This window comes from Chelonoidis abingdonii, chromosome 12 (genome assembly GCF_003597395.2).
Source record: "Chelonoidis abingdonii isolate Lonesome George chromosome 12, CheloAbing_2.0, whole genome shotgun sequence".
Lineage (NCBI taxonomy): Eukaryota > Metazoa > Chordata > Testudines > Testudinidae > Chelonoidis > Chelonoidis abingdonii.
Genome location: NC_133780.1, coordinates 399,283 through 407,728, shown reverse-complemented (window position 1 = coordinate 407,728; position 8,446 = coordinate 399,283). Strand labels below are relative to the sequence as shown.

General features: G+C 47.9%; 1 protein-coding gene and 1 pseudogene across 1 annotated transcript in view; both read left to right on the top strand.

The window, feature by feature from the left end:
- The window catches only part of LOC116829515 (DLA class II histocompatibility antigen, DR-1 beta chain-like), a 63,248-nt gene that overhangs the window by 44,243 nt on the left and 10,559 nt on the right, over positions 1-8,446 (top strand). The gene's annotated exons all lie outside the window — the stretch shown is intronic.
- On the top strand, positions 906-3,654 carry LOC116832759 (kinesin-like protein KIF20B; annotated as a pseudogene).

The following is an 8,446-nucleotide window of genomic DNA, read 5'->3' as shown; positions in this document are numbered from 1 at the left end:
CACTGTGCGCATAGAGAGTAGTGTAGAGACGTGGGGGGAGATAGGGAGAGCTGGGGAGAGAGATGGGACAGCGGGGATGGGGGCAGCAGGCAGAGCTGGGGACAGGGATGGGGCAGCAGGCAGAGCTGGGGGCAGTGGGGATGGAGTCAGCAGGCAGAGCTGGGGGCAGCAGGGAGCAGGGATGGGGGGCAGTAGGCAGAGCTGGGGACAGAGATGGGACAGCAGGGATGGGGGCAGCAGGCAGAGCTGGGGGCAGGACAGGGAAAGCAGGGGGAAGGAGGGGCGGAGGGGCACCACCATGTTATGTGACTAGGGTGACCACAGAGCGTGGGGGATAATAGGAGCCTATCTAAGAAAAAGACCCAAAAAATCAGGACTGTCTCTATAAAATCAGGACATCTGGTCACCCTGTGTGTGACAGACACTTGGCAAAATTACTGAACTCAGTGAGGGACATGAGGGGGGTATTACGTCATTCAGTCATTCAACCTGTAAACTGGCGCACATAATTTTCCACACTGAAAAAAACCAGGAACCTAGCTAGCTAGCTAATAAATAATAATAAAAAATTCAGCTCATATAATGAATGAAAACGTGTGTGTACCTGTGTATGAGATTATTACGTGAGAAATGAAAAGGAGCTTGGGGATTTTACAAGGCACTTCTATCATTTAAACGCATTTGGTGCCCTGAGCAATGATAACACTTCTTGCAAATCACATGACTAGGGAACCCAATGTCCCCTTCCCTCACCCCATTGTCAAGGCCCAGGGGTTATTGCTGGCTGCCCCAGGGCTGCAGAAAACCCTATGGGCAGAACATATGGAAAGAAGGGGGTCAATTTATACAGAGGGCTGAAGGGGGCTCCCATGGTGCATTAATTAACACTTAATAAATACATCTACATGAAATGCATTACAGAGATCGGAACCTGTCACGACAGACTTTACTTCATGAGAAGCTCCAGGGAAAGAAGTCCCAGGGGGAGTAATGGGAGGTGGGATCCTAAGGAGGCCAAAGGGGCTGGTGGAGGGAGCAGACAGAACAGGGGTAGAGGCAGAGTTGCTGCAGGGTTGACCCCTGTGGGAGATGGCAAAGTGTGTCCAGATATGGATTTCAAGCCCCCTTGTGTAGAGATTATCAGGCTGACTAAAGAACAGGTGAGAGAAGAAATTGCTGTTCAAAATTCCATCCTTCCCCCAAAGAAAGAGGTAGATTCTCAAAACAGCATAAACCATCACAGCAAAACTTCAGAATCACCTGCAGACTTGGAAGAACTCATAAAAGAACCTGAACAACCTGACATGCATGTGGCAAGCGACATGAAAATTTCTGTTTGGGTTTCCTTTGGTGAGATTTACAATGAGTGTGTTTACCACTTTTCGCTCCCAGGGTCAAATGACAGAAAAGAAGGGTGCTGTGTCTTGTTAAAACATCAGAGGCTGCTCTGATGTAAAAGATCTGCAGTGGATTCAGATTTCTGATTCAAAAGCAGCTTTTAAACTTCTGCAGCTCAGGTTGAAGCACCAGAGTATTGCTTGCACCAAATGGAATCCTTACTGCAGTCGAAGTCGCAGCATATTCACTGTTCAAATGTTAAAGACTGAAGATTGGAAGCACCCGATGTAACACCAGTCAGTGACTTGGCGCTCTGTGATCTTGCTGGCTGAGAGAGACGTACCAAGACGCGCAATGAAGGTGATTGAAAGAGAGTGGAAATATTAACACTTCTCTACTGATTCTAGCTAATTGCATCAGTGCACTCAAGAACAGTCCACAGTCAAAGCTGCAGCTGCACATATCGTTTTGAGAAACTCACTTCCTTCAAGGCCGTTTCAGTGGAAAAGGGAAGCTATATATGATGGCAAACATCAGCCAGTGTGCTGCTGCATATGACAAAACGCTCAGTGCTCCCCAAGAGCAGCCATTTGTCCAGAAGCCTGCAAGAGATGTTAATAACACTGACACTAAAACGCAGGTGGCAAGAAAAAGAGCCCCTGTACTTTGGGACAGGAGCCTGGGGGATATGATAGAAGATGATGATCATTTAACTATGGCTAACAATGACACACATGAAGAGCATGATGTGTCAAAAGAGATGTCAAATGAGGAGGAGGAAAAGAAAGTAATTCTTGGAAAAGAAGAGGATCTGAGACTACTAACTATAAGAGAAGACTTGAGAAGGAAGCTGATCAACGAGAGAAAAGATAAGTGACTCCTGGAATTAAAACCTCGGGAAGAAGTCACACAAGAATTTACTCAGTATTTTTCTCAACAGAAAACAGATTTCAGGCAATGCCTTTCTCATGATCCAGAGTTGCTGGAAGAAGCCTCTGAACAACGCTTGGAAATTTTCCAGGATTTGGTAAACGAATGTGCCAAAAACCTGGATGAAGAAGAGGAGATAAAGAATTCCCACTGTAATGAAAGAGCTGGAATGCTGGAAGGAGGCAATAATGAAAACTGCATTGCTTGAGGGTATTACTAATTCTCTGCCAGCTGATGTCACTGATTGTAAGAAACAGGCAGGAGCTCATAGGATCCCTAGAAGACCCACAGGAAGCTATTGCTTGGCTTGAACAACAACTGGGGAAAGTTTCTGTTGAGCTAACTAAACCCAAAGAAGAGCTGACACACAGAACCGAAGAGCTTGGAATGCAAGTGATTAGGTGAATCTGCTCGACAGAAGAAGCTACTGAGAAAATGACGACACGGAATAAACGGATTCAAGAGCTAATGCACATTGTGGGGCAACAAGGTGATGTTATAAGTAGACTACAGGACTTAATATCCCATTTAGAAACTACAGTAAAAACTATGACAACCCTGGAACTACTAGTGAAAGACAAGTGGCAGAGGAGACCAGCAATGGGACAGAAGAAGGCACTCAGCCTAGTGAAATGTGAAGCATGTGTTGGATGTAGGAAGAAAACACTGGTTTGAAAGTAAGCCTACCCACAAGGAAGAGACACCTACAAAGAAAGGTCCCGTTTCTACCACAGCTGAACAGGGAGCCTTCCGAAAAATCTCATTCCGGTGCCAGAACCAGAGCAAAACCTCGCAATTCATAAACTTTATCATCTGAGGAGAAGAAAGTCAGCAACAGGAAATGCTACGTGGAAGTAACTCTTTATTTTCATTGTCTTGTATGTTGCCTCAAAATTTTTAAAATAAAAAATAAAATAAAATAAAATGACTGCTTTTAGAAAAAACAATCTCTCTTGTGGGTGGAGACACTGATCACTATCACTGCAGGAGGAACAATAGAGTGGGATGCCCAGAGGAATGAATGGCTTGAGGACAATGTCCTGAAGGGATCCCTACACTTGCAGAGTTTTCTAGCTCTGACACATTTCCACACAGGGTGGTTTCACCCACAGAAATAAAAATCTGCACCTCTTCCATGTCATTTTGGATCAATGGAAGAAACCAGGTACAATTCAAGTGACTTTTAAAATTGCCTCTGAAACGGAGTTAACAAAATAAAGGAACAACCAGAACACATTTCACAAGTGAAAACCGATCAATGGAGTTCTTTGCAAAGACATTGTACGTTTTCTTACTGGAAAAGCCACCAGCTGTCTGGAAAGGAAAAGTAGCTTGAATTACTTGCCTCAGTGAAATTAAATCCCCAAACAGAGACTTGTTGGGCCTGTGATGTGTAACCTCTCTGTCGGCATTGAGCGCAACCACTGGCGGGGCTTATTACACATTCGATCTCTAGGCTCCAAAGCGAGTCTCGTGGATGGTCTTTGTCCCCATTTCGGCCTCACAACAACATCCCTCATACTTGCCTTGTCACTTTTTAGCAATTTCAGTATAGTCACCTTCTTTCCTGGCTCCAGCAGGTTCAGAGGTTATGAACCAGCAACTGGAACGACCAGCTTACACTCACTGTCCGGGAGCTCTCCTTAGTTTTAACCCGGCTCGCATCTATCATTGCTACATAGCCCACACTTATAGCTGCGCTTATCAGGACTTTGGTCACTTATTACCAAGTGTATCTTGCTATCGCCCCGCCTTGGCAGGCAACTACTAAGGGGATTCGGTACCCAATATGCAATACTTTCCAAAGGGCGCTCTCTCCCCACCAGAACTTGGGTTAAAGCTATCAGATTGTCATCTTTTAGTGCACCTCCAATTTTCCTCTATAGGCCTTCCAGCCAACATAGCGTATGGCGAATCACAGGGTACGCACAGGTACTGTCTCGCGACAGTCCCGTCGTCCCAGTAACCTGGGTGAGAGCTAGTCCACATTGAAGAGCCCTGCGAGTTGGCTCCGTATCTAGCCCACGACATACATCAGGGGTCCCGTTCGAACCGTCAGGACATAACTTACTAGTGCAGTGCCTTTAGTCTTACCCCCTCTTGACTATTGACCCCCAGCAAACCAGCCCAAAAAAACCGGGAAGTCATAATCAGGATAACTAATGAACATCCAACCTCTTGATAGACGGTATATCCATGTGATCTCCATTTGCCCATAATCTGAGAGCCTACACGAGCCACCGAATGCCAAATCATGTTAGCCTTGTATAGGCAGTGCCTAAGCATTCCCTGTTGGTAGAGATGACTGAAATATATATAAGTTCAACTGATCAGCCACACGTGTTCAAAGCAGCGGCTGTACGACTCCGCCCTCGTAAACATTCTCCGCTCACATCCATCGGAACCTCGGCTTTGAGGCCCTATCAGTCCAAGCAAGGGATTCCCAGCTGGATGGTGTCTTCTGGGGAAATCTCTCCACCTGTAGGCTAGGTGTTCTCCGTACTGAGCGGCTTCTGGCAGCTGCGGGATCTCTCAAACATATAATTCACTCATTTTCTAATCAAATAATCACTAAAGTAGAGGCGGGATAAATCTTAGCCTTACCTGCCGCAGTTAGCCAGCAACTGTGCCCATGCCTTGAACCAACCACCGGTAATGCGAAAAAAGAATTGTCCTTTTCTTACCCTCCTTCCCGAGGTGGGACAGTGGCTCTGAGAAAATAACTCGACTTCTCCTTGTCACAGTCCGCTGGGAGCTCTTGTTCCTGGAAGTCTGAAGCTCTGGTCAACAGGTGCTTCTTGACAGCGTCGCAGCTATACCTGTGCCTTCGAGTACATGGACGTCTGCCATGCTTGTATGGCGCAAGTTCTTCGTCTCAAACTCATCTAGGTCGACAACTGGCAATCTGGGCATGGTTGTCGTCTCATTGTGTGGATTACCTCACAAACGCTCAGCGCACGTTTACCCAGACTCCTGCTGTGCCACCTGCCTTTGCTTTATCCTCTTATCGGAGCAATTCTCAGCTCCCCTTGTAAACCTGGCAGCTTGCACTTTTATATCAGACTGGGAGGTGAGACTCGGGGCGGATTGTTGCGCGTGGCCAGGCTGCGGCCTGGCATAACGTTCTATTCCACGCTCAAAGAAGATCAAAAGTAAGGGACACACGAAGTCCCCCTACTATTACAATTGGCAACAATATCGAAATGTCCACGGCCTAGGTCTGAATACCATTCATGCTCAGCCAGCTCACTGCTCACCTACAATAAATCAGAAAGCTATGCCAAGGAGGGCATGCAGAGAGTAACCATAGTGGAAATTCAACGCATTCTTCTGATAATGACTAGGACCCTGAAATAGTTCCGTCCAAACCTTACTTCCCTTTGTCCACGGTTGGGAATCATACAGCAATTAACAGTAATGTCCTCAGGGCCTCTAAACATTCCACAAGGTAATTACACTAGAGCGGACCGCTCTTTAGATCACACCGAGTCTCCTCCTTGCACACTGGGACCCTCCCCCAACCCCTACAAATACAAGGGGGGAAAATCAAAAATTGAGGCTCACGTTTTTCAGGGTGCGAATAATAACCATTCTATAATGCTGGGACCACTAAGGCTCTCTATTAGACACATCTTTCAGATTCTTGCCTTCTTCTTAGACATCGATGTACCTTACTAATACATCTAGTTACTTATTGGGCTTCCACTCCCTGCCAGCTATCTCAGTAGTATGCTCCTAACCAGTGTTCAAAACTCTCTCCTTTTCCCCAGTCAACAATAACCTGAACTTTACAACAAGTGGTTGACGTAGCATCCCACCGCCTAGAACACCAATCTTTTCCAATTATGTTCGCTTACAGTGCTTTGTGCCCTATACATCAGGCTGTCTTGTTCCTGCCGCCTCTTCTTAGTCTAGATGGCTGACAAGGACGGGGTTCCTCTACACCAAACCTGATATATTTATAGCCATTATACAAACTAGTTAAGTTTCATCAAAGAAATTATAAGAGCTAACACAATTATTTCCCAATACAGTGAGTTATTCACTCAACAGTTGGCTTGTGAGTGGGTACTGACCAGTGATTCCGGATGGAGCCTCCTCAAATTGCAACTCCTCTCTGCCCCTCTCGAGTTGAGCGTTAAGCAACAAGGGTTCTTCGATGTTCTTAGGAATTCCAGCGGTTTCCGTTCCTAGTAAAACCAAGGCATACCACCGCTTGAGCCCATTTTTTTTTCTTCACCCGACCGGGAACTACCATATCCACATTTCCCGCCTTCGTGGGCGCCTCAGGAGGCACCCATACTCCCCCTCTCGCAAGCACGGATGTTGGTGGTAGCAAATCTCTTTAACAAAGGAAGGAACAATCCGGGCATCCATCTGGAGAAACACACACAAATCAGATCACAACACACTCCATTTAAAGCCAAAAACCCACCTCTCAGTATGTACATTCCTTTTCCCCTTAGGGTCTTTAGATCCAATCACTCAAAGTCCAAAATCCCAAAGATCGTCCTGGTCAGTGCCACCCGCAGAATTCAAAGGGTTTATCTGACAGAATTTTTACCCTCCCAGACTGGGTGAACATGAAGGGGGGGTAGTGCACACAGATGTGAAAGGGGCACCTGCAGGGCCAGGGCCAACTGCTCCGCTCTCCGTAGAGTTCTGCTGGCAGCTTCACCAACACTCCACACACCAGCTTGTGGCCCTCCAGCCTGCCCCTGCAAACAGCTTCACTCCACTCACTATTCCTAGTGGCTGCTCAGACACCACTGCAAACCACTGCACTCTGCCAGCTCAGGCTTAGCCGATAGGTCCTTTCAGCCCCTGAAGGTTCATCACAAGCACTCAGGATTTTCAGCTCTTAGTAGGGAGCCCTGTGCTGCTGCAGCACACTTGGGGCCAACATGGAATTGCAGCTCCAGCCAGCTCTAGATGATGCCTCCTAAATGGCAAAAATTAGCTTGCTCTTTAACATTGGAGAAGAGGAGAGCTGCGTTGGCACTGGTGTCCGGCCCTCTCATAGGCCAGCCATCAGCACCTAAACACACATCAAAATCCCCAAAATCTTCTCCTTTCATCAGGTTGTGGAACCCATGTCCCATGTTTAGCACGCTACCACCCAACTGAGGTTGAGTACATTTCTGTCACAACAGTCCACACAGTCCCCATTCACACAGTCAGGTGATCAACTTTTTTGTTCCTCTCCGGATCCAATAACAAAGAATTGGGGATCCCAGACGACTGTTAATAACGCCATCCAGTATGCTCGGTGGCTTTATGCTACAAGTGGGAGGGTGCAATCGCTCAAATTTGAAATCTTTCCACACTCTTTGGAAATTTCTTGAAATCTTCCACACTGGCCGGGTACAATTCACCAGCCAGTAAGTCAGGGCCTAGCGCTCATCCTGCACTCTGCTTACATCAGTCTCTATCGGAGCTCAGTTCTCAGAGGCACTCCTGTGCGAAAGCTCTTGTCCAGCATCTCTGCTTGTGCGGTTTCTCGCGCTGCGCAGGGCGCCGCTTTCCGCGCATCGATCTCCACTGCTTTAATTATTTGCAGTGGGGGGAGGGGGACGAAGGCGAGGGCAGGAAAGAACCTGCAGGCATGCTGAGCCCCAGCATGAGCGAACACGCAGGAGTCGTAACAGACACAGACACCCAGCGGCGGCGGGGGAAGACAGATGTGGGGGAGCAACGATGGGAAACACCCTGAGGTGGCATTAAATACACCGTACAGAGGGCGTCCTGGAGGGGACTAAAAGCAAACACCGCTCGCATGACAGAGCAGAAACCGGCTGCAGCTGGCGCTGTCCATCAGCGCCCACCCACACAAGAGGGAACCCGACGATATTTTAATCGCCCCAAAACCCCCACTGACGAGAGAGGCATCTTACACCACCATTCCTCCCCCCAGAAACCCCCACCCGGCCCCTATGCCCTGTCACCTCTCTCCAGAGAAGCCCCCGCTTTGTGCATCCAGAGACATGCTCCCCTTGCTCCCTGGCCTGTTAATCTGCCTCCTTTGCCTTCCCATCCCCCCTAGCACCATTGGAGCCCGTGAGCCAGTAGGGATCGCACCTAGGCAAGGCGCCTGCTCTGCTAAGACTCAGATCCTGCCTGGCGTAGCTCCTCCACAGCGCAGGGAGGGGAGCAAGCCCCAAGTCCATTTCAGCATCAA